At 41.1% G+C, this 25,719-nt stretch overlaps 1 pseudogene; it reads left to right on the top strand.

Annotated features, from left to right (window-relative positions):
- The first annotated feature begins 7,053 nt into the window (after nucleotides 1-7,053).
- On the top strand, nucleotides 7,054-24,622 carry LOC106579672 (inositol monophosphatase 2-like; annotated as a pseudogene).
- Nucleotides 24,623-25,719: the final 1,097 nt, after the last annotated feature.

The raw sequence follows: 25,719 nt of genomic DNA, 5'->3' as shown, positions 1-25,719 counted from the left end.
TAAGCTAAGGACCCTGGGACTAAACACCTCCCTCTGCAACTGGATCCTGGACTTCCTGACGGGCCGCCCCCCAGGTGGTAAGGGTAGGTAACAACACATCCGCCACGCTGATCCTCGACATGGGGGCCCCTCAGGGGTGCGTGCTCAGTCCTCTCTGTACTCCCTGGTCACTCATGACTGCACGGCCGTTCACGACTCCAACACCATCATTAAGTTTGCCGATGACACAACAGTGGTAGACCTGATCACTGACAATGACGAGACAGCCTATAGGGAGGAGGTCAGAGAACTGGCCGTGTGGTACCAGGACAACAACCTCTCCGTCAACGTGATCAAGACAAAGGAGATGATTGTGGACTACAGGAAAAGGAGGACCGAGCACACCCCCATTCTCATCGACAGGGCTGTAGTGGAGCAGGTTGAGAGCTTCAAGTTCCTTGGTGTCCACATCACCAACAAACTGACATGGTCCAAGCACACCAAGACAGTCGTGAAGAGGGCACGACAAGACCTATTCCCCCTCAGAAGACTGAAAAAATTTGGCATGGGTCCTCAGATCCTCAAAAGGTTCTACACCCGCACCATCGAGAGCATCCTGACGGGTTGCATCACTGCCTGGTATGGCAACTGCTCGGCCACTGACCGCAAGGCACTACAGAGGGTAGTGCGTACGGCCCAGTACATCACTGGGGCCAAGCTTTCTGCCATCTAGGACCTCTATACCAGGCGGTGTCAGAGTAAGGCCTTACAAATTGTCAAAGACCCCAGCCACCCTAGTCATAGACTGTTCTCTCTGCTACTCCACGGCAAGCGGTACCAGAGCACCAAGTCTAGGTCCAAGATGCTTCTAAACAGCTTCTGCACCCAAGCCATAAGACTCCTGAACATCTAATCAAATGGCTATCCAGACTATTTGCATTGGCCCCCCCCCCCCCCTCCTTTTACGCTGTTGCTATTCTCTGTTATTATATATGCATAGTCACTTTAATAACTCTACCTACATATACATATTACCTCAATTACCTCAACTAACCGGTGCCCCCTCACACTGACTCTCTACCGGTACCCCCTGTAATATAGCCTCGCTATTGTTATTTTACTGATGCTCTTTAATTATTTGTTACTTTTATTTCTTATTTTTTAGGTATTTTTCTTAACCGCATTGTTGGTTAATAAGGGCTTGTAAGTAATCATTTCACTGTAAGGTCTACACCTGTTGTATTCGGCGCATGTGACAAATACAATTTGATTTGATCTAAAAACTCATAAACTCCGATTCTTTTCATACTCACATACTTTGTAGCTTAGACACTATTTTACATCATGTATTTGCGTTGTGCCCGCCATCGGTTGAAACACAACACGTTATTGAATACAAGGTGGGTGTCATGTTTTGGCTGATAAATGTAAAAAAAATTGAATGAAATTGTAACATTAACTTTCAAAATGGTACCACAAAGATGGTTGGAGGGCCACACAGCAGAGAAGGTTGACTTGAATAGGAATATCTGTTTTAAATTATGTCAATCCTCTATATGAAACCTATTGAAATCATAGAAATATAGATCATAGAACAGACATAACAATTTAAGTTGATAATGGATAGTGGGTGGACCGACAGTCTTCTTTGTGGTAGTAATTAGAAGTAAAAATGTCAATTCAATAAAAATGTAAATGGTATACCAGCTAAATTGTAGTGGTCTGAAGAGATAAGTCCATTCTATGAATTATAGTTCTGTGATTGAAATGACACCCACCCTGTATTCAAAAGCATGTTGTGTCAACTGATGGCAGACACAACACAAAAACCTCAGATGTAAAGTAAGGTCTAAGCCAAAGGCAAAATTGTGGTGTAGATATTGGGGTGGATGAACAATAGATGCAGGGTCCTCCCCCACACATTTCTTTTACATTTTAAAACACATTTCCTGCAATTCCACACAGTCTGACATGACTTATGATACCCATGAGGGCTATATGAAGGGGAATTTTGAAAGCACAGTATAAGTGGAAGGAAAAATAGTAATATATTTTTTGGAAAACATATTTTAGAAAATTAGCTAACTTCCTGCATTTCAACACAACACACAAGAGAAAAATGTGCAGTTTTATAATGCTATTTTACACATTTAGTCATAAGTCGGAGAACATTTAGCAGATTTAAAGCTAATTTCCTGCAATTCTACACATTTTGCCATGGGGCAGAGAGAAAAATGTTCTGTTTTATAGCTTATTCTTCACATTTTGCCATGAGGATGAGAGAAAATGTTGCAATTTTAAAGCTAATTTCCTGCTCCTCTACACAATTTGCCATGAGCCTGAGAGAAAATGCTGCAGTTTTAAAGTAATGGTCCAGTGAAAATCTGACTTTTAAAAGTTTATATTCTGTTAACTCATACCAAATAATGCTGTTGACACATCCTATACTTGTATTTGTGGCAAAAGCATACATTTGAGGGGAAAAAACGGTATGGTTAACTGCATACTTGGAGTGTGTCTGAAAGTGAGCGTTGTAAAAGAGGTGGGTGGATCAACAGTGATGGTGTAACATCAGTGGGTGGATCAACAGCAATGGCTGCAACATCAGTGCTCCATTATTGGTTAGACCATAGCCAGGTGTACTGTGGGTCAGCTTAATGTTTACATAGCAGGTTAAGATAACTAACGTAGCAGGTTAGGATAATTAACATGGCAGGTTTGGAGAATGGGGTTAAGGTTAGGAAAATGGTTAGTGTTAGGCTTAGCTAAAATGCATAGCAGGTTAGGATAATTAATGTGGCAGGTTAGGAGAATGGGGTTAAGGTTAGGAAAAGGGTTAGGATTAGGTGGCTTAGCTAAAATGCTACAGTTGTCAACAATCGACTCTTCGAGTAGCCCAATCAGCCACACAAAACGGTCTTGAGTGGATACAAATCTGCCCAATAGGCATTCCGAGGGGCGCAGCAGTCTAAGGCACTGCATCGCAGTGCTTGAGGCGTCACTACAGACCCGGGTTCTATCCCAGGCTGTGTCACAGCTGGCTGTGACATCCATGAGGCGGCAGTCAATTGGCCCAGCGTTGTCCGTGTTAGGTGAGGGTTTGGCCGGCCAGGATTTCCTTGTCCCATCGCACTCTAGACACTCCTTGTGGCGCGCCTGCAAGCTGACTTCGGTCGCCAGCTGGACGGTGCTTCCTCCTACACATTGGTGCGGCTGGCTTCCAGGTTAAGCGAGCAGTGTGTCAAGAAGCAGCTTGCGGCTTGGCAGGGTCGTGTTTTGGAGGACGTATGGCTCTCTCACTGAGCTGATTGGCTTTCCAGACACCCACTTCTGTTGATCCTCACACCTTTTTTGACACGGCTACTTTCAGACACACTCCATGTATGCAGTTATCCATGACAAAAATAAAAAAAAAAACACTTCAAAAACACCACCTCAAACTTGTATTTTAGTTTCAAAAATGCTTTTTATTTCCTCATAGAGGATGATGTCATCGTCCTAAGGAGGATGAGCTGGCCAATCAGCAGTCTACTCGTGTGAATATTTTTATGACAGGTGTAATCCCACACCATTCCAACACTGCTTTTTAACATACCCTTAAGAATATATATATATACATTTCTGACACGCTTAGTGACGTAGCAAGATTTCCCTTTATTTATGTTTTCGGAAATCTAAGTTGTTAGAGATTGTGTAGGCCTATTATTTGTATGTTATTTAATGTCATTTCATTTTGGAAATGCCAAGACCATGGGTCATATTATGTCATCTCCAGCACAAACCCATCTGTATCATCTCAGATCCAGTGAAACCAGTTATGCACTGGGTGCACAATGGGAGGATCAGTCTGTTGAGGCTCAACACCTCAACAGTATCTGGTAGAATGCATTTCAATAGAGTTAACCCAGCTACATGTGTTTCCACCTAATTCTAACCCTAGGGGAAATATCTAGCCTATCATATCTGAAATTACTCCCTAAATCTCTCTCTCTTTCTTTAACACACACACACACACACACACACACACACATACACATACACACACACACACACACACACACACACACACACACACACACACACACACACACACACACACACACACACACACACACACACCCTTGTAATCGTCCAGTCCTTTCTTAAATCTTTATCACTAGCCAGCAATATATTTTTATTTATTTATTTCATCTTTATTTAACCTTGTTAGCAAGTTGAGAACAAGTTCTCATTTACAACTGCGACCTGGCCAAGATAAAGCAAAGCAGTGGGACACAAACAACACAGAGTTACACATGGAATAAACAAACATACAGTCAATAACACAATAGAAAAGTCTATATACAGTGTGTGCAAATGAAGTAAGATTAGCGAGGTAAGGCAATAAATAGGCCATAGTGGCGAAATAATCAAAATTTAGCAATTAAACACTGGAGGGATTATGTGCAGAAGATGAATGCGCAAGTAGAGGTACTGGGGTGCAAAGGAGCAAAAAAATGAAATAACAATATGGGGATGAGGTAGTTGGGTGGGCTATTTACAGATGGGCTATGTACAGGTGCAATGATCTGTAAGCTGCTCTGACAGCTGATGCTTAAAGTTAGTGAGGGAGATATGAGTCTCCTACTTCAGTGATGTTTGCAAGTCGTTCCAGTCATTGGCAGCAGAGAACTGGAAGGAATGGCGGCCAAAGGAGGAGTTGGATATGGGGGTGACCAGTGAAATATACCTGCTGGAGCGCGTGCTACGGGTGGGTGTTGCTATGGTGACCAGTGAGCTGAGATAAGGCGGGGCTTTACCTAGCAAAGACTTATAGATGTCCTGGAGCCAGTGGGTTTGGCGACGAATATGAAGTGAGGGCCAGCCAACGAGAGCATACAGGTCGCAGTGGTGGGTGGTATATGGGGCTTTGGTGACAAAACGGATGGCACTGTGATAGACTGCATCCAATTTGATGAGTAGAGTGTTGGAGGCTATTTTGTAAATGACATCACCGAAGTCAAGGATCGATAGGATAGTCAGTTTTACGAGGGTATGTTTGGCAGCATGAGTGAAAGATGCTTTGTTGTGAAATAGGAAGCCAATTCTAGATTTCATTTTGGATTGGAGACGTTTAATATGAGTCTGGAAGGAGAGTTTACAGTCTAACCAGACACCTAGGTATTGGTAGTTGTCCACATATTCTAAGTCAGAACCGTCCAGAGTAGTGAGGCTAGACGGGCGGGCAGGTGCGGGCAGAGATCAGTTGAATAGCATGCATTTAGTTTTACTTGCATTTAAGAGCAGTTGGAGGCCACGGCAGGAGAGTTGTATGGCATTAATGCTCGTCTGGAGGTTTGTTAACACAGTGTCCAAAGAAGGGCCAGAAGTATACAGAATGGAGTCATCTGCGTAGAGGTGGATCAGGGAATCACCCGCAGCAAGAGTGACATCATTGATGTATACAGAGAAAAGAGTCGGCCAGAGAATTTAACCCTGTGGCACCCCCAGAGGTCTGGAAAACAGGCCCTCCGATTTGACACACTGAACTCTGCCTGAGAAGTAGTTGGTGAACCAGGCGAGGCAGTCATTTGAGAAACCAAGGCTGTTTAGTCTGCCGATAAGAATGTGGTGATTGATAGAGTCGAATGCCTTGGCCAGGTCGATGAATACGGCTGGACCTTTAGGACCTTGAGCGTGGCTGAGGTGCACCCATGACCAGCTCGGAAACCAGATTGCATAGCGGAGAAGGTACGGTGGGATTCAAAATGGTCGGTGATCTGTTTGTTAACTTGGCTTTCGAAGACCTTAGAAAGGCAGGGTAGGATAGACATAGGTCTGTCACAGTTTGGGTCTAGAGTGTCTTCCCCTTTGAAGAAGGGGATGACCACGGCAGCTTTCCAATCTTTGGGGATCTCAGACGATATGAAAGAGAGGTTGAACAGGCTAGTAAAAGGGGTTGCAACAATTGCAGTGGATACTTTTAGAAAGAGAGGGTCCAGATTGTCTAGCCCAGCTGATTTGTAGGGGTCCAGATTTTGCAGCTCTTTCAGAACATCAGCTATCTGGATTTGGGTGAAGGTGAAATGGGGGAGGCTTGGGCAAGTTGCTGTGGGGGGTGCAGAGCTGTTGACCAGGGTAGGGGTAGCCAGGTGGAAAGCATGGCCAGCCATAGAAAAATTGAACTTGAAATTCTCGATTATTGTAGATTTATCGGAGGTGACAGTATTTCCTAGCCTCAGTGCAGTGGGCAGCTGGGAGGAGGTGCTCTTATTCTCCATGGACTTTACAGTGTCCCAGAATTTTTGGGAGTTTGTGCTACAGGATGATTAGGATTATGGAGAGAAGAATTTACAAGGGTGCTCACCCTTATAATCTCCTTCTCTAGGAATTTACAGACCCTATTCGAGTAGGATTTCATTAATCGGCAGCTTGTCATGAGCCTATTGTCGTTGCAATACCGTCATCATTAAGATTTGTCATAAACATGTAGGCTATGATCCTTATCTGTTTTTATCATTTTAGAATGCTCCTGACTAAATTAAAAGCCTCTATATAGTGAGATGTATAGGGCTATTATAAGCCTTATAATAATATATTATAAAGGCGCATAATGCTTATAACAAGCAATAAGGCATTATTATTGCAGGCTTTAAGAAGTGTTATTAAAAGGGTAAGCTTATTCAAATCATGTCAAACTTTATTCCTAAACTGACAGCAAAGATAAAGACGAAATATGTTTGAGAGACTTCCCTTTGATCTTCAAGCATAGATTTAATGCAGTCTACATTTCGATACATTCGTGGTCGTGGATACAATTTTATCCATCCGTGATGGCGGTGACAGCACGCCAGACAATATCACGTGGTGCAGTGTTAATTCTACTCCCCACGGCATTTTTCTCTCATCGTCACTGGATACGTCTGCAGTCGTTGTCTGTGTTTACCTGCAAGACATTTCGTTCTACGTGCCCAATGCTGTAGGCGACCGTTTGTTATGCTATCTGACTGAGTAAAATACAGTCTTGTTTATTCAAGAGTTTTCCTCGACGACAAATATTATTTATTGGATTTATTTATAGGCTACAGGTTGACAATGGCGACCGATAACATGGAGTTGCTTTCGTCTAGTTCCAGGTTCCAGATTGGTCTTGTCTCATCAACGTCTAGCAGTGGCTAGAGATTCGTTTTGCGACTATCAATGTCATTCCAATCCGAAGTAGAATCGTACATATCGAAGTCCACTCAATAGCAAGGCAGTATCCATCTGCAGCACCGAGGTGGACAGTGGACACCTGGATTACGGGACCGTACCAGAGACCAACACCACACCAAAGTCACATAATAGGTTCTAATTTGCTGTCTTTTGGATGCCTGGAATAACCCACTGTAAATGGCAAAACAACAGCACCTGCTCCTCGTTATGAACTGACAACCTCGGACAGTAACAAGTGCTGGCGGGAATGCATGGATGTTGCTGTAGAAGTTGCATGTAGAGCTGGTAAGGTAAGTCAAGTGTGGCGACGTCCATCAATTCCAAGTGGCCCTAAAACCAAGTATTTGTGGTAGCCAACTCTAGTTGTAAATGTACATATACAATGTAAAACAGTGAGTAATAGGCCTATTAAAAAATATTGATACTATAGAAACCAGGTTTACCTCCCAATAACACACTTGGAAAGCCCATGGATCAATGGCACAGACAGTCTTTCCTGATCCCCAGTCATGAATATTGGTGGTGTGCCTTGTGTTTTATCCTCCAGGTGTGTGCTATGTCACTTGGTCCCGCTCCCTCCAGGTAGTGCAGGAGGCGGTGAAACACAAGAAGAACGTGAGTACCAAGAGCACAGCAATCTACCTGGTAACGGAGGCTGACCAACGGGTGGAGGAGCTCATCATCTCCACCCTCAGGGACAAGTTCCCCTCGCACAGGTATGCAATGGTATCTTCCAATGGTATCTCTTCAACACAGGAGTGGTTACATTCTGGCCCCCAGCTATCCCCCGCCCTATGCCACAAGTGTCAAACTCATTCCACGGAGGGCCAACTGTCTGCAGGTTTTCGCTCCTCCCTTGTACTTGCCTGATGAATTAAGGTCACTAACTAGTAAGGAACTCCTCTCACTTGGTTGTCTAGGGATAATTGAAAGGAAAAACCAAAAACCTGCAGACATTAGGCCAGCGTTTCCCAAACTCTGGCCTGGGTACCCCAAGGGGTTCATGTTTTGTTTTTTTCCCCTAACATTACACAGCTAATTCACATAATCAAAGCTTGATGATTAGTTGATCAATTGAATCAGCTTTGCAGTGCTTGGGCAAAACCCAATACGTGCACAACTTGGGGTCCCATGGACAGAGTATGGGAAACCCTGCACTAGACCTTCCATGTAATGAGTTTGACACCACTGCGCTAGGTCCTCTGTGTTTACATATCTAAAATAGCTCTTTAGGCATCTCATCATGACACTGCTGAGTCTTAGGGAATGGTGCACGCAAGGCATTCACACACTGTATGTTGTGAACTTGTGACAGGTTCATTGGAGAGGAGTCGTCTGCAGCCGGGGAGAAAGCATCCTCACAGACAGCCCCTCCTGGATCATAGACCCTATCGATGGCACCTGTAACTTTGTTCACAGGTACAATATCAGTTTCTAACAGTGTCACGGTTGTCGTAGGGTAAAGACCAAGATGCAGCGGGAAAATATATACTCATCTTCTTTTTATTTGGTGAAGAAGGGAAACACAATAAACGTATACAAAACACAAACGAACTGGACAGTCTTGTCAGGCACACAGCTAAACAAGCACAATCTCCCACAAAATCCCATGACAAACAAACTCCTAATTATAGGACCTTCAATCAGAGGCAATGATAACCGGGTGCCTCCAATTGAAGGTCCAACCCCAATAAACTAAACATAGAACTACAATAGACTAGATAGAACATAGAAAAACGAACATAGAACATAGACTAACAAACCCCGAACACCCCTCTACCTAAATACATAGCCCAAACCACATAAAACAAACACCCCCTGCCACGTTCTGACCAAACTATAATAACAAATAACCCCTATTACATGACAGTACCCCCCCCCCAAAGGTGCAGACCCCGGATGCACCTCACACAAATAACCAAAAATAACCCCCAAAACAAAACTAAATCCCAAAACTAAAGGGAGGGAAGGGAGGGTGGCAGCCGTCACCGACGACTCCTCCTCCTACAGTGGAGGTGGCATAGGCTCAGGCCTTAATCCCCTACCGGACCAAACCACCCCCACTGCATACCTCTGCCTGAGGCCAGTCACTGAAGACCCTGGACTGGGCTCTGGGAGCTCTGGACTGTAGGGTGACTCTAGGAGCTCTGGACTGTAGGCCGTCTCACTCGGTGCCGGACTGTAGGCCGTTTCACTCGGTTCCGGACTGTAGGCCGTCTCACTCGGTGCCGGACTGTAGGCCGTCTCACTCGGTGCCGGACTGTAGGCCGTCTCACTCGGTTCCGGACGGTAGGCCGCCTCACTCGGTTCCGGACAGTAGGCCGTCTCACTCGGTTCCGGACTAGACACTGTTACCAGATACTCTGGACGAGGTACTGTTGCCGGACACTCTGGACGAGGTACTGTTGCCGGACACTCTGGACGAGGTACTGTTAACGGACACTCTGGACGTAGTACTGTTAACGGACACTCTGGACGAGGTACTGTTGCCGGACACTCTGGACGAGGTAATGTTGCCGGACACTCTGGACGAGGTACTGTTGCCGGACACTCTGGACGAGGTACTGTTGCCGGACACTCTGGACGAGGTACTGTTGCCGGACACTCTGGACGAGGTACTGTTGCCGGACACTCTGGACTGGGACTGGGCTGACGCACTGGAAGCCAAATGCGTGGGGCTGGTAGTGGAGTTACCAGACTGGGGACACGCACCTCAAGGCTAGTGCGAGGAGCAGGAACAGGCCGAGTTGGACTGGGCTGACGCACTGGAAGCCTGGTGCGTGGTGCTGGTACCGGATGTGCCAGACTGAAGGCACGCACCTCAGGGCTAGTGCGAGGAGCAGGAACAGGACGTACTAGACTGGGCTGAACCACTGGAAGCCTGGTGCATGGTGCTGGTTTAGGAGATGGCAGACTATGGATACGCACCTCAGGGTCAGCACGAGAAGCAGGAACTGGATATACCGGGCCATGGGTAAGTACTGGAGGTCTGGAGCGCACCTCTTGCACAACCCGTCCTGGCTGGATGGAAATAGCAGCCCTGCACTAGCGGACCGCTGGTACAGGGCGAACTGGGCTGTGCAGAGGCCTGATGGTTGCCGTGCGTAGAGCAGGCGTAGGGTAGCCTGGGCCTAGGAGGCGCACTGGTGGCCAGATGCGCTTTGCAGGCATCCTCCTTCCAGGCTGGATGCCTACTCTAGCACGGCACTTGCGAGGGGCTGGGATTGCTCGCACCGGACTGTGCGCACTTCCGCATACTCCGGCGCTCTCCACTCCAGTTGCTTCCCATAATAAGCACGGGGAGTTGGCTTGCGGCTCAATCCTGGCCAAACTACCTCGCCAAACTACCACATAAAACAAACACCCCCTGCCACGTCCTGACCAAACTATAATAACAAATAACCCCTATTACTGGTCAGGATGTGACAAACAGCCATTTCCTCAGATTAGGGATTTGGAACTACACATGTTGAAATAAAGATGATACTACAACACATAGTAAATAAAGATGATACTACAACATAGTAAATAAAGATGATACTACAACACATAGTAAATAAAGATGATACTACGACACATAGTAAATAAAGATGATACTACAGCACATAGTAAATAAAGATGATACTACAGCACATAGTAAATAAAGATGATACTACAACATAGTAAATAAAGATGATACTACAACACATAGTAAATAAAGATGATACTACAACATAGTAAATAAAGATGATACTACAGCACATAGTAAATAAAGATGATACTACAGCACATAGTAAATAAAGATGATACTACAGCAATCGAATCCAAGATGGCGTAGCAGTCAGACGTCTTTGTCCTGTCGTGTCTCTTGTATATATCTTTTTACATCTTTTTCTTTGCGTATCTTTTTAAAATATTTTCCTAAACCTCAACTCCGGCAACCCGCCTCACCCAATGTGGCGTGGATCTTTTTTTTCTTCTTCTAAAGTCTTTCTATTTACTTCGGATCTGGAATCCCTCAACTGAAGCTAGCCAGCTAACTACATACCAACCAGCTATCAGTCAGCAAACCATTGCTAGCTGTCATCAGCTAACCTTTAGCTCGGAAAGCTCTCGCCAGTTCGAACAACGTGACCCAAACCAGAGCATAATGGACCTATTTTTTTTTCTCTCCATGTCCCCAGATTCCTACCAAAAATTCGGAATATTTTCATCTGGATCTTCGCAACTAGCCAACCGCAATCCCGGGTGACTACTCCTTGCTAGCGTTTCCATCCCAGAGCAAGCACCAATTAGCCTGAAGCTAGCCTGGCTAGGACTCCTGGGCTACCATCGAAGCCCACTCCTGGGCTACAATATCTGGACCCCTTCTACTGCCGGTACGGGGCACGGAACCCCGCCGATCCTCTACGACTGGAATACCGACAATCTGCCCAAGGATTCCAACAGGCCCCTCAGGCGCGACGTCCGCTGAAGGCCCATTCTGCTAACCGCGGCCTGCTAGCTACTTAAAGCTACTTGGAACCCTACTAATCCACGACTGGTCTATCGACGTCACCGCACGAAGAGGCAAAAACAGACTTACCTCCATCATGATGTCCCCCAAAGGCCCTTCTACTAACTTGCTAGCCCAGGTCTGCTAACTGCTAGCTTGCTAGCCCCGGTCTGCTAACTGCTAGCTTACTTGCCCTGGTCTGCTAACTGCTTGCTTGCTAACCCGGTCTGCTAACTGTTAGCTTGTTGGCCCCGGCCTACTATCTGCTAGCTTGTTAGCACCGGCCTGCTAACTGTCTGAATCGCCGTGTCCCCAGCCAGCCCAACCACTCACTGGACCCATATGTTCACTTGGCTACTCATGCCTCTCTCTAATATCAATATGCCTCGTCCATTACTCTCCTGGTTAGTGATTACTGTCTTATTTCACTGTAGAGCCTCTAGCCCTGCTCAATATGCCTTAACCAACCATGTTGTTCCACCTCCTACATATGCGATGACATCACCTGGTTTAAACATCTCTAGAGACTATATCTCTCTCATCATTACTGAATGCCTAGGTTTACCTCCAATGTACTCACTTCCTACCTTACCTTTGTCTATACACTATGCCTTGAATCTATGCTATCGTGCCCAGAAACCTGCTCCTTTTACTCTCTGTTCCAAACGTGCTAGATGGCCAGTTCGAATAGCCTTTAGCCGAACCCTTATCCTACTTCTCCTCTATTCCTCTGGTGATGTAGAGGTTAATCCAGGTCCTGCAGTGCCTAGCTCCTTTCCCACTCCCCAGGTGCTCTCATTTGTTGACTTCTGTAACCGTAAAAGCCTTTGTTTCATGCATGTTAACATTAGAAGCCTACTCCCTAAGTTTGTTTTACTCACTGCTTTAGCACACTCTGCCAACCCAGATGTCTTAGCCGTGTCTGAATCCTGGTTTAGGAAAACCACCAAAAACCCTGAAATCTCCATCCCTAACTATAACATTTTCCGCCAAGATAGAACTGCCAAAGGGGGCGGTGTTGCAATCTACTGCAAAGACAGCCTGCAGAGTTCTGTATTACTATCCAAGTCTGTACCCAAACAATTCGAGCTTTTACTTCTAAAAATTCACCTTTCCAGAAACAAGTCTCTTACTGTTGCCGCTTGCTATAGACCACCCTCTGCCCCCAGCTGTGCCCTCGACACCATATGTGAATTGATTGCCCCCATCTATCTTCTGAGCTCATGCTACTCGGTGACCTAAACTGGGACATGCTTAACACCCCGGCCATCCTACAATCTAAGCTTGATGCCCTCAATCTCACACAAATTATCAATGAACCTACCAGGTACAACCCCAAATCCATAAACACGGGCACCCTCATAGATATCATCCTAACTAACTCGCCCTCCAAATACACCTCTGCTGTTTTCAATTAAGATCTCAGCGATCACTGCCTCATTGCCTGCATCCGTAATGGGTCTGCGACCAAATGACCGCCCCTCATCACTGTCAAACGCTCCCTACAACACTTCTGCGAGCAGGCCTTTCTAATCGACCTGGCCGGGGTATCCTGGAATGACATTGACCTCATCCCGTCAGTAGAGGATGCCTGGTTATTATTTAAAAGTGCCTTCCTCACCATCTTAAATAAGCATGCCCCATTCAAAAAATGTAGAACTAGGAATAGATATAGTCCTTGGTTTACTCCAGACCTGTAGCGTTCAGCATTTGCATCGAATAGCCCCCGTGATATGCAGCTTTTCAGGAAAGTTAGGAACAAATATACACAGGCAGTTAGAAAAGCTATGGCTAGCTTTTTCAAACAGAAATTTGCATCCTGTAGTACAAACACAAAAATGTTCTGGGACACTGTCTAGTCCATGGAGAATAAGAGCACCTCCTCCCAGCTGCCCATTGCTCTGAGGCTAGGAAACACTGTTACCACCGATAAATCCACTATAATTGATCATTTCAACAAGCATTTCTCTACGGCTGGCCATGCTTTCCACCTGGCTACCCCTACCCCGGTCAACTGCCAGGCACCCTCCACAGCAACCCGCCAAAGCCCCCACCATTTCTCCTTCACCCAAATCCAGATAGCTGATGTTCTGAAAGAGATGCAAAATCTGGACCCCTACAAATCAGCCAGGCTAGACAATCTGGACCCTCTCTTTCTAAAACTATCTGCCGAAATTGTTGCAACCCCTATTACTAGCCTGTTCAACCTCTCTTTCACATCGTCTGAGATTCCCAAAGATTGGAAAGCTGCCGCGGTCATCCCCCTCTTCAAAGGGGGTGACACTCTAGACCCTAACTGCTACAGATCTATATCTATCCTACCCTGTCTTTATAAGGTCTTTGAAAGCCAAGTTAACAAACAGATTACCGACCATTTCAAATTCCACCGTACCTTCTCTGCTATGCAATCTGGTTTCAGAGCTGGTCATGGGTGCACCTCAGCCACGCTCAACGTCATAAACGACATCATAACCGCCATCGATAAGAGACATTACTGTGCAGCCGTATTCATCGACCTGGCCAAGGCTTTCGACTCTGTCAATCACCACATTCTTATTGGCAGACTCGACAGCCTTGGTTTCTCAAATGATTGCCTCGCCTGGTTTACCAACTACTTCTCTGATAGAGTTCAGTGTGTCAAATCGGAGGGCCTGTTGTCCGGACCTCTGGCAGTCTCTATGGGGGTGACACAGGGTTCAATTCTTGGGCCGACTCTCTTCTCTGTATATATCAATGATGTCGCTCTTGCTGCTGGTGATTCCCTGATCCACCTCTACGCAGACGACATCATTCCGTATACTTCTGTCCCTTCTTTGGACACTGTGTTAACTAACCTCCAGACGAGCTTCAATGCCATACAACTCTCCTAAATGCATGCTATTCAATCGATCTCTGCCCGCACCTGCCCGCCCGTCCAGCATCACTACTCTGGATGGCTCTGACTTAGAATACATGGACAAATAAAAATACCTAGGTGTCTGGTTAGACTGTAAACTCTCCTTCCAGACTCACATTAAGCATCTCCAATCCAAAATTAAATCTAGAATCGGCATCCTATTTCACAACAAAGCATCCTTCACTCATGCTGCCAAACATACCCTCGTAAAACTGACCATCCTACCGATCCTCGACTTCGGCGATGTCATCTATAAAATAGCCTCCAACACTCTAATCAACAAATTGGATGCAGTCTATCACAGTGCCATCCGTTTTGTCACCAAAGCCCCATACACTACCCACCACTGCGACCTGTACACTCTCGTTGGTTGGCCCTCGCTTCATACTCGTCGCCAAACCCTCTGGCTACAGGTTATCTACAAATCTCTGCTAGGTAAAGCCCACCTTATCTCAGCTCACTGGTCACCATAGCAGCACCCACCCGTAGCACGCGCTCCAGCAGGTATATCTCACTGGTCACCCCCAAAGCCAATTCCTCCTTTGGTCGCCTTTCCTTCCAGTTCTCTGCTGCCAATGACTGGAACGAACTGCAAAAATCACTGAAGCTGGAGACTCATATCTCCCTCACTAGATTTAAGCACCAGCTGTCAGAGCAGCTCACAGATCACTGCACCTGTACATAGCCCATCTGTAAACAGCCCATCTATCTACCTCATCCTCTTACTGTATGTATTTTATTTATCTTGCTCCTTTGCACCCCAGTATCTCTACTTGCACATTCATCTTCTGCACATCTACCATTCCAGTGTTTAATTGCTATATTGTAATTACTTCGCCACCATGGCCTATTTATTGCCTTAACTCCCTTATCTTACCTCATTTGCACTCACTGTATATAGACATTTTTTCTTCTTTTTTTTTCTACTGTATTATTGACTGTATGTTTTGTTTATTCCATGTGTAACTCTGTGTTGTTGTATGTGTCGAATTGCTATGCTTTGCAAATGAGAACTTGTTCTCAACTAGCCTACCTTGTTAAATAAAGGTGAAATATATATATTTTTAAATAAACATAGTAAATTAAGATGATACTACAACATAGTAAATAAAGATGATACTGCAACACATCGTAAATAAAGATGATACTACAACACATAGTAAATAAAGATGATACTACAACACATAGTAAATAAAGATGATACTACAACATAGTAAATAAAGATGATACTACAACACATAGTAAATAAAGATGATACTACAACACATAGTAAATAAAGATGATACTGCAACACATAGTAAATAAAGATGATACTACAACATAGTAAATAAAGATGATACTACAACATAGTAAATAAAGATGATACTACAACACATAGTAAATAAAGATGATAATACAACACATAGTAAATAAAGATGATACTACAACACATAGTAAATAAAGATGATACTACAACATAGTAAATAAAGATGATACTACAACACATAGTAAATAAAGATGATACTACAACACATAGTAAATAAAGATGATACAACAGCACATCGTAAATAAAGATGATACTACAACATAGTAAATAAAGATGATACTACAACATAGTAAATAAAGATGATACTACAACACTTAGTAAATAAAGATGATACTACAACACATAGTAAATAAAGATGATACTACAACATAGTAAATAAAGATGATACTACAACACATAGTAAATAAAGATGGTACTACAACACATAGTAAATAAAGATGGTACTACAACACATAGTAAATAAAGATGATACTACCACATAGTAAATAAAGATGATACTACAACATAGTAAATAAAGATGATACTACAACACATAGTAAATAAAGATGATACTACAACACATAGTAAATAAAGATGATACTACAACATAGTAAATAAAGATGATACTACAACATAGTAAATAAAGATGATACTACAACATAGTAAATAAAGATGATACTACAACACATAGTAAATAAAGATGATACTACAACACATAGTAAATAAAGATGATACTACAACACATAGTAAATAAAGATGATACTACGACACATAGTAAATAAAGATGATACTACAGCACATAGTAAATAAAGATGATACTACAGCACATAGTAAATAAAGATGATACTACAACATAGTTAATAAAGATGATACAACAGCACATAGTAAATAAAGATGATACTACAACATAGTAAATAAAGATGATACTACAACATAGTAAATAAAGATGATACTACAACATAGTAAATAAAGATGATACTACAACACATAGTAAATAAAGATGATACTGCAACACATAGTAAATAAAGATGATACTACAACACATAGTAAATAAAGATGATACTACAACATAGTAAATAAAGATGATACTACAACATAGTAAATAAAGATGATACTACAACACATAGTAAATAAAGATGATACTACAACACATAGTAAATAAAGATGATACTACAACATAGTAAATAAAGATGATACTACAACATAGTAAATAAAGATGATACTACAACACATAGTAAATAAAGATGATACTGCAACACATAGTAAATAAAGATGATACTGCAACACATAGTAAATAAAGATGATACTACAACATAGTAAATAAAGATGATACTACAACACATCGTAAATAAAGATGATACTACAACACATAGTAAATAAAGATGATACTACAACATAGTAAATAAAGATGATACTACAACACATTGTAAATAAAGATGATACTACAACACATAGTAAATAAAGATGATACTACAACACATAGTAAATAAAGATGATACTACAACATAGTAAATAAAGATGATACTACAACATAGTAAATAAAGATGATACTACAACACATAGTAAATAAAGATGATACTGCAACACATAGTAAATAAAGATGATACTACAACACATAGTAAATAAAGATGATACTACAACACATAGTAAATAAAGATGATACTACAACACATAGTAAATAAAGATGATACTACAACATAGTAAATAAAGATGATACTACAACATAGTAAATAAAGATGATACTACAACACATAGTAAATAAAGATGATACTGCAACACATAGTAAATAAAGATGATACTGCAACACATAGTAAATAAAGATGATACTACAACATAGTAAATAAAGATGATACTACAACATAGTAAATAAAGTTGATACTACAACACATAGTAAATAAAGATGATACTGCAACATATTAAATAAAGATGATACTACAACACATAGTAAATAAAGATGATACTACAACATAGTAAATAAAGATGATACTACAACACATAGTAAATAAAGATGATACTACAACACATAGTAAATAAAGATGATACTGCAACACATAGTAAATAAAGATGATACTACAACATAGTAAATAAAGATGATACTACAACATAGTAAATAAAGATGATACTACAACACATAGTAAATAAAGATGATAATACAACACATAGTAAATAAAGATGATACTACAACACATAGTAAATAAAGATGATACTACAACATAGTAAATAAAGATGATACTACAACACATAGTAAATAAAGATGATACTACAACACATAGTAAATAAAGATGATACAACAGCACATCGTAAATAAAGATGATACTACAACATAGTAAATAAAGATGATACTACAACATAGTAAATAAAGATGATACTACAACACTTAGTAAATAAAGATGATACTACAACACATAGTAAATAAAGATGATACTACAACATAGTAAATAAAGATGATACTACAACACATAGTAAATAAAGATGGTACTACAACACATAGTAAATAAAGATGGTACTACAACACATAGTAAATAAAGATGATACTACCACATAGTAAATAAAGATGATACTACAACATAGTAAATAAAGATGATACTACAACACATAGTAAATAAAGATGATACTACAACACATAGTAAATAAAGATGATACTACAACATAGTAAATAAAGATGATACTACAACATAGTAAATAAAGATGATACTACAACATAGTAAATAAAGATGATACTACAACACATAGTAAATAAAGATGATACTACAACACATAGTAAATAAAGATGATACTACAACACATAGTAAATAAAGATGATACTACGACACATAGTAAATAAAGATGATACTACAGCACATAGTAAATAAAGATGATACTACAGCACATAGTAAATAAAGATGATACTACAACATAGTTAATAAAGATGATACAACAGCACATAGTAAATAAAGATGATACTACAACATAGTAAATAAAGATGATACTACAACATAGTAAATAAAGATGATACTACAACATAGTAAATAAAGATGATACTACAACACATAGTAAATAAAGATGATACTGCAACACATAGTAAATAAAGATGATACTACAACACATAGTAAATAAAGATGATACTACAACATAGTAAATAAAGATGATACTACAACATAGTAAATAAAGATGATACTACAACACATAGTAAATAAAGATGATACTACAACACATAGTAAATAAAGATGATACTACAACATAGTAAATAAAGATGATACTACAACATAGTAAATAAAGATGATACTACAACACATAGTAAATAAAGATGATACTGCAACACATAGTAAATAAAGATGATACTGCAACACATAGTAAATAAAGATGATACTACAACATAGTAAATAAAGATGATACTACAACACATCGTAAATAAAGATGATACTACAACACATAGTAAATAAAGATGATACTACAACATAGTAAATAAAGATGATACTACAACACATTGTAAATAAAGATGATACTACAACACATAGTAAATAAAGATGATACTACAACACATAGTAAATAAAGATGATACTACAACATAGTAAATAAAGATGATACTACAACATAGTAAATAAAGATGATACTACAACACATAGTAAATAAAGATGATACTGCAACACATAGTAAATAAAGATGATACTACAACACATAGTAAATAAAGATGATACTACAACACATAGTAAATAAAGATGATACTACAACACATAGTAAATAAAGATGATACTACAACATAGTAAATAAAGATGATACTACAACATAGTAAATAAAGATGATACTACAACACATAGTAAATAAAGATGATACTGCAACACATAGTAAATAAAGATGATACTGCAACACATAGTAAATAAAGATGATACTACAACATAGTAAATAAAGATGATACTACAACATAGTAAATAAAGTTGATACTACAACACATAGTAAATAAAGATGATACTGCAACATATTAAATAAAGATGATACTACAACACATAGTAAATAAAGATGATACTACAACATAGTAAATAAAGATGATACTACAACACATAGTAAATAAAGATGATACTACAACACATAGTAAATAAAGATGATACTACAACACATAGTAAATAAAGATGATACTACAACACATAGTAAATAAAGATGATACTACAACATAGTAAATAAAGATGATAATACTACATAGTAAATAAAGATGATACTACAACACATAGTAAATAAAGATGGTACTACAACACATCGTAAATAAAGATGATACTACAACACATAGTAAATAAAGATGATACTACAACACATAGTAAATAAAGATGATACTACAACACATAGTAAATAAAGATGATACTACAACACATAGTAAATAAAGATGATACTACAGCACATAGTAAATAAAGATGATACTACAACATAGTAAATAAAGATGATACTACAACACATAGTAAATAAAGATGGTACTACAACACAGTAAATAAAGATGATACTACAACACATAGTAAATAAAGATGATACTACAACATAGTAAATAAAGATGATACTACAACATAGTAAATAAAGATGATACTACAACATAGTAAATAAAGATGATACTACAACACATAGTAAATAAAGATGATACTACAACACATAGTAAATAAAGATGATACTGCAACACATAGTAAATAAAGATGATACTACAACACACAGTAAATAAAGATGATACTGCAACACATAGTAAATAAAGATGATACTACAACATAGTAAATAAAGATGATACTACAACACATAGTAAATAAAGCAAGTAGTTATACTCTGTCATTGATAGAATAGTATCACCAAATATTTAGGCTATTGATGATGTACTTGGTTTTCTCAATTTCTCCATGGTTGCAGTTAGCATTGGTTTCGCTGTAAAGAAAGAGGTAAGCATGAGAAGTATGGGTGAACATAATTTACCAAGTAAAAAAAAAAGATTATTAAAAGGGAATTCATTTGTATTCTAATGTAGTTTGAGTTTGGAGTGATCTACCATTGCTTCGATGGAATGTTATACACAGCAAGAAAAGACCAAAGGGGCATTTTGCAATGGTGTAAGGATCAATGTTTCAAAGGAAAAAGGTAAGTCAACGTCTTACTGCTTTGTGTGATGCACCCACATTTTCATAGTGGATTGTAATGCCATATGTTAAACCAGGGGTTGTCAAGCCTGTTACTGGAGTGCCATATGTTAAACCAGGGGTTGTCAAGCCTGTTACTGGAGTGCCATATGTTAAACCAGGGGTTGTCAAGCCTGTTACTGGAGTGCCATATGTTAAACCAGGGGTTGGTAGCCTGTTACTGGAGTGCCATATGTTAAACCAGGGGTTGGCAAGCCTGCTATTGGAGTGCCATATGTTAAACCAGGGGTTGGTAAGCCTGTTACTGGAGTGCCATATGTTAAACCAGGGGTTAGTAAGCCTGTTACTGGAGTGCCATATGTTAAACCAGGGGTTGGTAAGCCTGTTACTGGAGTGCCATATGTTAAACCAGGGGTTGGAAAGCCTGTTACTGGAGTGCCATATGTTAAACCAGTGGTTAGTAAGCCTGTTACTGGAGTGCCATATGTTAAACCAGGGGTTAGTAAGCCTGTTACTGGAGTGCCATATGTTAAACCAGGGGTTGTCAAGCCTGTTATTGGAGTGCCATATGTTAAACCAGGGGTTGGTAAGCCTGTTATTGGAGTGCCATATGTTAAACCAGGGGTTGGTAAGCCTGTTATTGGAGTGCCGTATGTTAAACCAGGGGTTGGCAAGCCTGTTACTGGAGTACCATATGTTAAACCAGGAGTTGGTAAGCCTGTTACTGGAGTGCCATATGTTAAATCAGGGGTTGGTAAGCCTGTTACTGGAGTGCCATATGTTAAACCAGGGGTTAGTAAGCCTGTTATTGGAGTGCCATATGTTTAACCAGGGGTTGGCAAGCCTGCTATTGGAGTGCCATATGTTAAACCAGGGGTTGGCAAGCCTGTTACTGGAGTACCATATGTTAAACCAGGAGTTGGTAAGCCTGTTACTGGAGTGCCATATGTTAAACCAGGGGTTGGTAAGCCTGTTACTGGAGTGCCATATGTTAAACCAGGGGTTGGAAAGCCTGTTACTGGAGTGCCATATGTTAAACCAGGGGTTAGTAAGCCTGTTACTGGAGTGCCATATGTTAAACCAGGGGTTAGTAAGCCTGTTACTGGAGTGCCATATGTTAAACCAGGGGTTAGTAAGCCTGTTACTGGAGTGCCATATGTTAAACCAGGGGTTGGTAAGCCTGTTACTGGAGTGCCATATGTTAAACCAGGGGTTGGCAAGCCTGCTATTGGAGTGCCATATGTTAAACCAGGGGTTGGTAAGCCTGTTACTGGAGTGCCATATGTTAAACCAGGGGTTAGTAAGCCTGTTACTGGAGTGCCATATGTTAAACCAGGGGTTGGTAAGCCTGTTACTGGAGTGCCATATGTTAAACCAGGGGTTGGTAAGCCTATTACTGGAGTGCCATATGTTAAACCAGGGGTTGGTAAGCCTGTTACTGGAGAGCCGCAAGTACTGCAGGATTTTGTTCTAACTAGGCACCACACCTGATCAACTGAGCTAATTGATCAGTGATTGCCTAAATTCAACACACTTGGTCTTCCAGGTTGGTTAAATGAAAAACACGAACCCCAGGACCAGGCTCGCCTACCCATGTGTTAAACTAACAAGGGAAGCAACTCAAACAATTTACCATGCAGCATTATCAAATGTTAACTTGATTGATTTCATTTATCGATTTGATATTTTTTTATTGGTTTACTAAAATGTTATGTATCCATTATCCTAACCTGAAGCTGTTTTTCTTTTCCCAGCGACTGATAGATGTCTCCTTTTGACTGAGATCGGAGCCAAGCGGGACCCAGCTACACTGGACATCTCAGGGAACATCATGAAGTTACTAAGTGCACCAGATCATGGGTACTCGCTGACTCCATTGGTTTGTGGTCATTCTGGATCATGTTCATTAGGCACCAAATGGAAGAAAACAGGCTAAAACAGGGTTGCAAAATGTTAGAAGAATGTTTTTCTGTTGTGTTACCTAATGAACATGACCCCGGTCTAATGGGCCTCATATCAGGTTCTAGTCTGTACCTTTACGATCCAACGGCAATACAGTGATGTATTTTGGCCCTAGACTCTCCTTGAATAGCCTGGTCCCAGGTCTGTTTGGGCTCTCTCTTCAATGCATATGTGGCCATTGTCATGCCAAACATGACTACAGAGCACAAACAGATCTGGGACCAGGGGCCTTATATCTCAGAGTCTTATGGGGGCCTTATGTCTCGGAGTGGGAGTGCTGGTTTAGGATCAGTTTTGCCTTTTTGGATCACAATAAATACGGTTACATGGACAGGGTGGACCTAACCCTAGATCAGCACTTAATCCAACATGACGCTTGATACACACGGCTCTAGGCTACTCCTTGTGTTCCAGGGTGAGGATAATCGTCAGCTCAACCCTGGCCCTATGTCTGATAGCCACGGAGGCGGCTGAGGCCAACGACCAGTATGGGCTGCACTGCTGGGACATCGCCGCTGCTGCTGTTGTCATCCGAGAGGCCGGGGGAGTTGTCATAGACACCACAGGTGGGGGTTCTAGAAATGGAATACAATAGATTATTTGACTCCCTTTCAATGATGGGGGATAGGGATCGGTTTTACAAACAGTCAATGTTTATTTCCAACAGGCTTATAATTTGTACTGTATGTCCCCCTGTATTCTGGTCTCAAACTGAGCTCTCATCTGAATGGTTGTCCTGGAGGAGGCAGCGATGAGATGGGTATATTAGCTAGAGCTTTCACTTGAGCAAATAACTAATGAGGTCCCACAGAAAGCAAAGAACGCATGCTGTTATTATGGAAAAGTCCCTCGGGTATTATTAAATCTGTTCTTATTGGCTTTCATTATTGTGATAGACACGGTAACTTTTAAAAAGAGAATGTACAATTTATGTTATTTCATAGTATAGTTGCTATCTCTTGAGTGATGGCGTATGGACTGTGCCCTTCCAAAGCCTTTGTGAGGCTGAGCTTGATATCCGTCTGAAGAAGTGGCTGGCCGCCCACGTTGTTCATCTCTTTATCCCCAGGCTTGGGGTGTTGCACAAAAGGACCACTGTTGAGAGACGGAGGGACTGGGCGTGAGGTCGGGATCATGTGGTCAGCTGCCGTTCAGTCTCTGGCAGTCCAGAAGCTCAGCTATCAGCTCCTTCCCTGAAATGTAGGAGAAGACTCTATTCAACCTTTCAACCAGTTCCAAAAGTCTAGTAGTGGGCCACAGTGGTGCCTGAATGGAAATGTGATTGAAATAGTTGATTTAGATTTGTTTTATTAGTGAGTAGGCTTTTGGTGGTGAGGTTTAGGACTGATTCATGTGTTTATTTATAGTTTATAGTCGATTTGAATATGTGGTTTTATGAGTGTGTTTTGATGGATGTGGGAGTTACATAAAATGTGTATTTATCTTCCAGGGGGTCCTCTTGACCTCATGTCCTGAAGAGTGGTCGCTGCAGGAACCCACAACATGGCCAGTTACATCGTCCAGCAACTGCAACCAATCGGCTACGAGTGGGATGACAGTGACCCTGGTGTGCAAAAGTAAAAGTCGACCTCCATCTATCCAGGGGATTCTCCTCCGCCTTTCACCTCAAATCATGAAATACTGCTGCAGAGTATGCAAGCCTGCTCTTTTTTAAAGGAGATTTAGCTCAAATGTCATTTTCCTCCTTTTAATATTGAAATCTTTTTACAGTTTATTGTAAGTATGCAATAATATACACGGCCAGATAATAATTTGTGACTAGATTTACAGTTTTAATCACATAGATACTCCTTATCCCTTACAGTTGAAACACTGACTGAAGTTTATCACGATGTTTAACTGTTGTTTAAAAAAGATATATCTAAATATGGATCCTCATACCAACAAAGGAAAATTCTGAAAAATGTAGATGTGTTTTCAATGACGTAATGAAAATAGTTGGACCAGGTTTGTATGGAGCTACAAGTTTGGTTTGTAGTGATGGTTGTGGATGCTAAGACTTAAATCACTGCCAAAATTATTTTCAGCACCGTTATTCACTATATTATATGAAATAAATGAAACAATTCCAGTAAATCTTATTTTCTTTTTGTTCTTGCCAGCTGTATTCACCTGTTGTTGTTCATCCATTGTTGTTAGACTACACCTTTTCATTTGTTAGTGTTTTTTCAGAAGTATTTTATGGATGTACAGGTAACAGCCAAAATAAAGGAACCAGAATTATAAAGTGTGTTAATAGGGCGTTGGGCCACCACAAGCCAGAACAGCTTTAATGCACCTTGGCATAGATTCTACAAGTATCTGAAAGTCTATTGGAGGGACCTACCAGGTACAACCATAAATCTGTATCCATGTGCACCCTTTTAGATATCATCCTGACCAACTTGCCCTCTAAATACACCTCTGCTGTCTTCAACCAGGATCTTACTGATCACTGCCTCATTGCCTGCATCCGTAATGGGTCCGCGGTCAAACGACCACCCCTCATCACTGTCAAACGCTCCCTAAAACACTTCAGTGAACAGGCCTTTCTAATCGACCTGGCCTGGGTATCCTGGAAGGATATTGACCTCATCCCATCAGTAGAGGATGCCTGGTTGCTCTTTAAAAGTGCTTTCCTCTCCATCTTAAATAAGCATGCCCCATTCAAAAACTAGCACAAAAACATCCTGTGGCGTTCTGCATTAGCATCGAATAGACCCCGCGATATGCAACTGTTCAGGGAAGTCAGGAACCAATTTACACTATGTAGAACTGGATAGGCCTATAGGCCTGCTGAAAAGATGGTATTCAATAAGTTGATGGTTTATATTTAGGTTCATGTTTT

Source organism: Salmo salar, chromosome 19 (assembly GCF_965601325.2).
Source record: "Salmo salar chromosome 19, fSalSal1, whole genome shotgun sequence".
Classification (NCBI taxonomy): Eukaryota; Metazoa; Chordata; class Actinopteri; order Salmoniformes; family Salmonidae; genus Salmo; species Salmo salar.
Note: the sequence above shows the minus strand (reverse complement) of the source record. Positions and strands in the feature narration are given on the sequence as shown.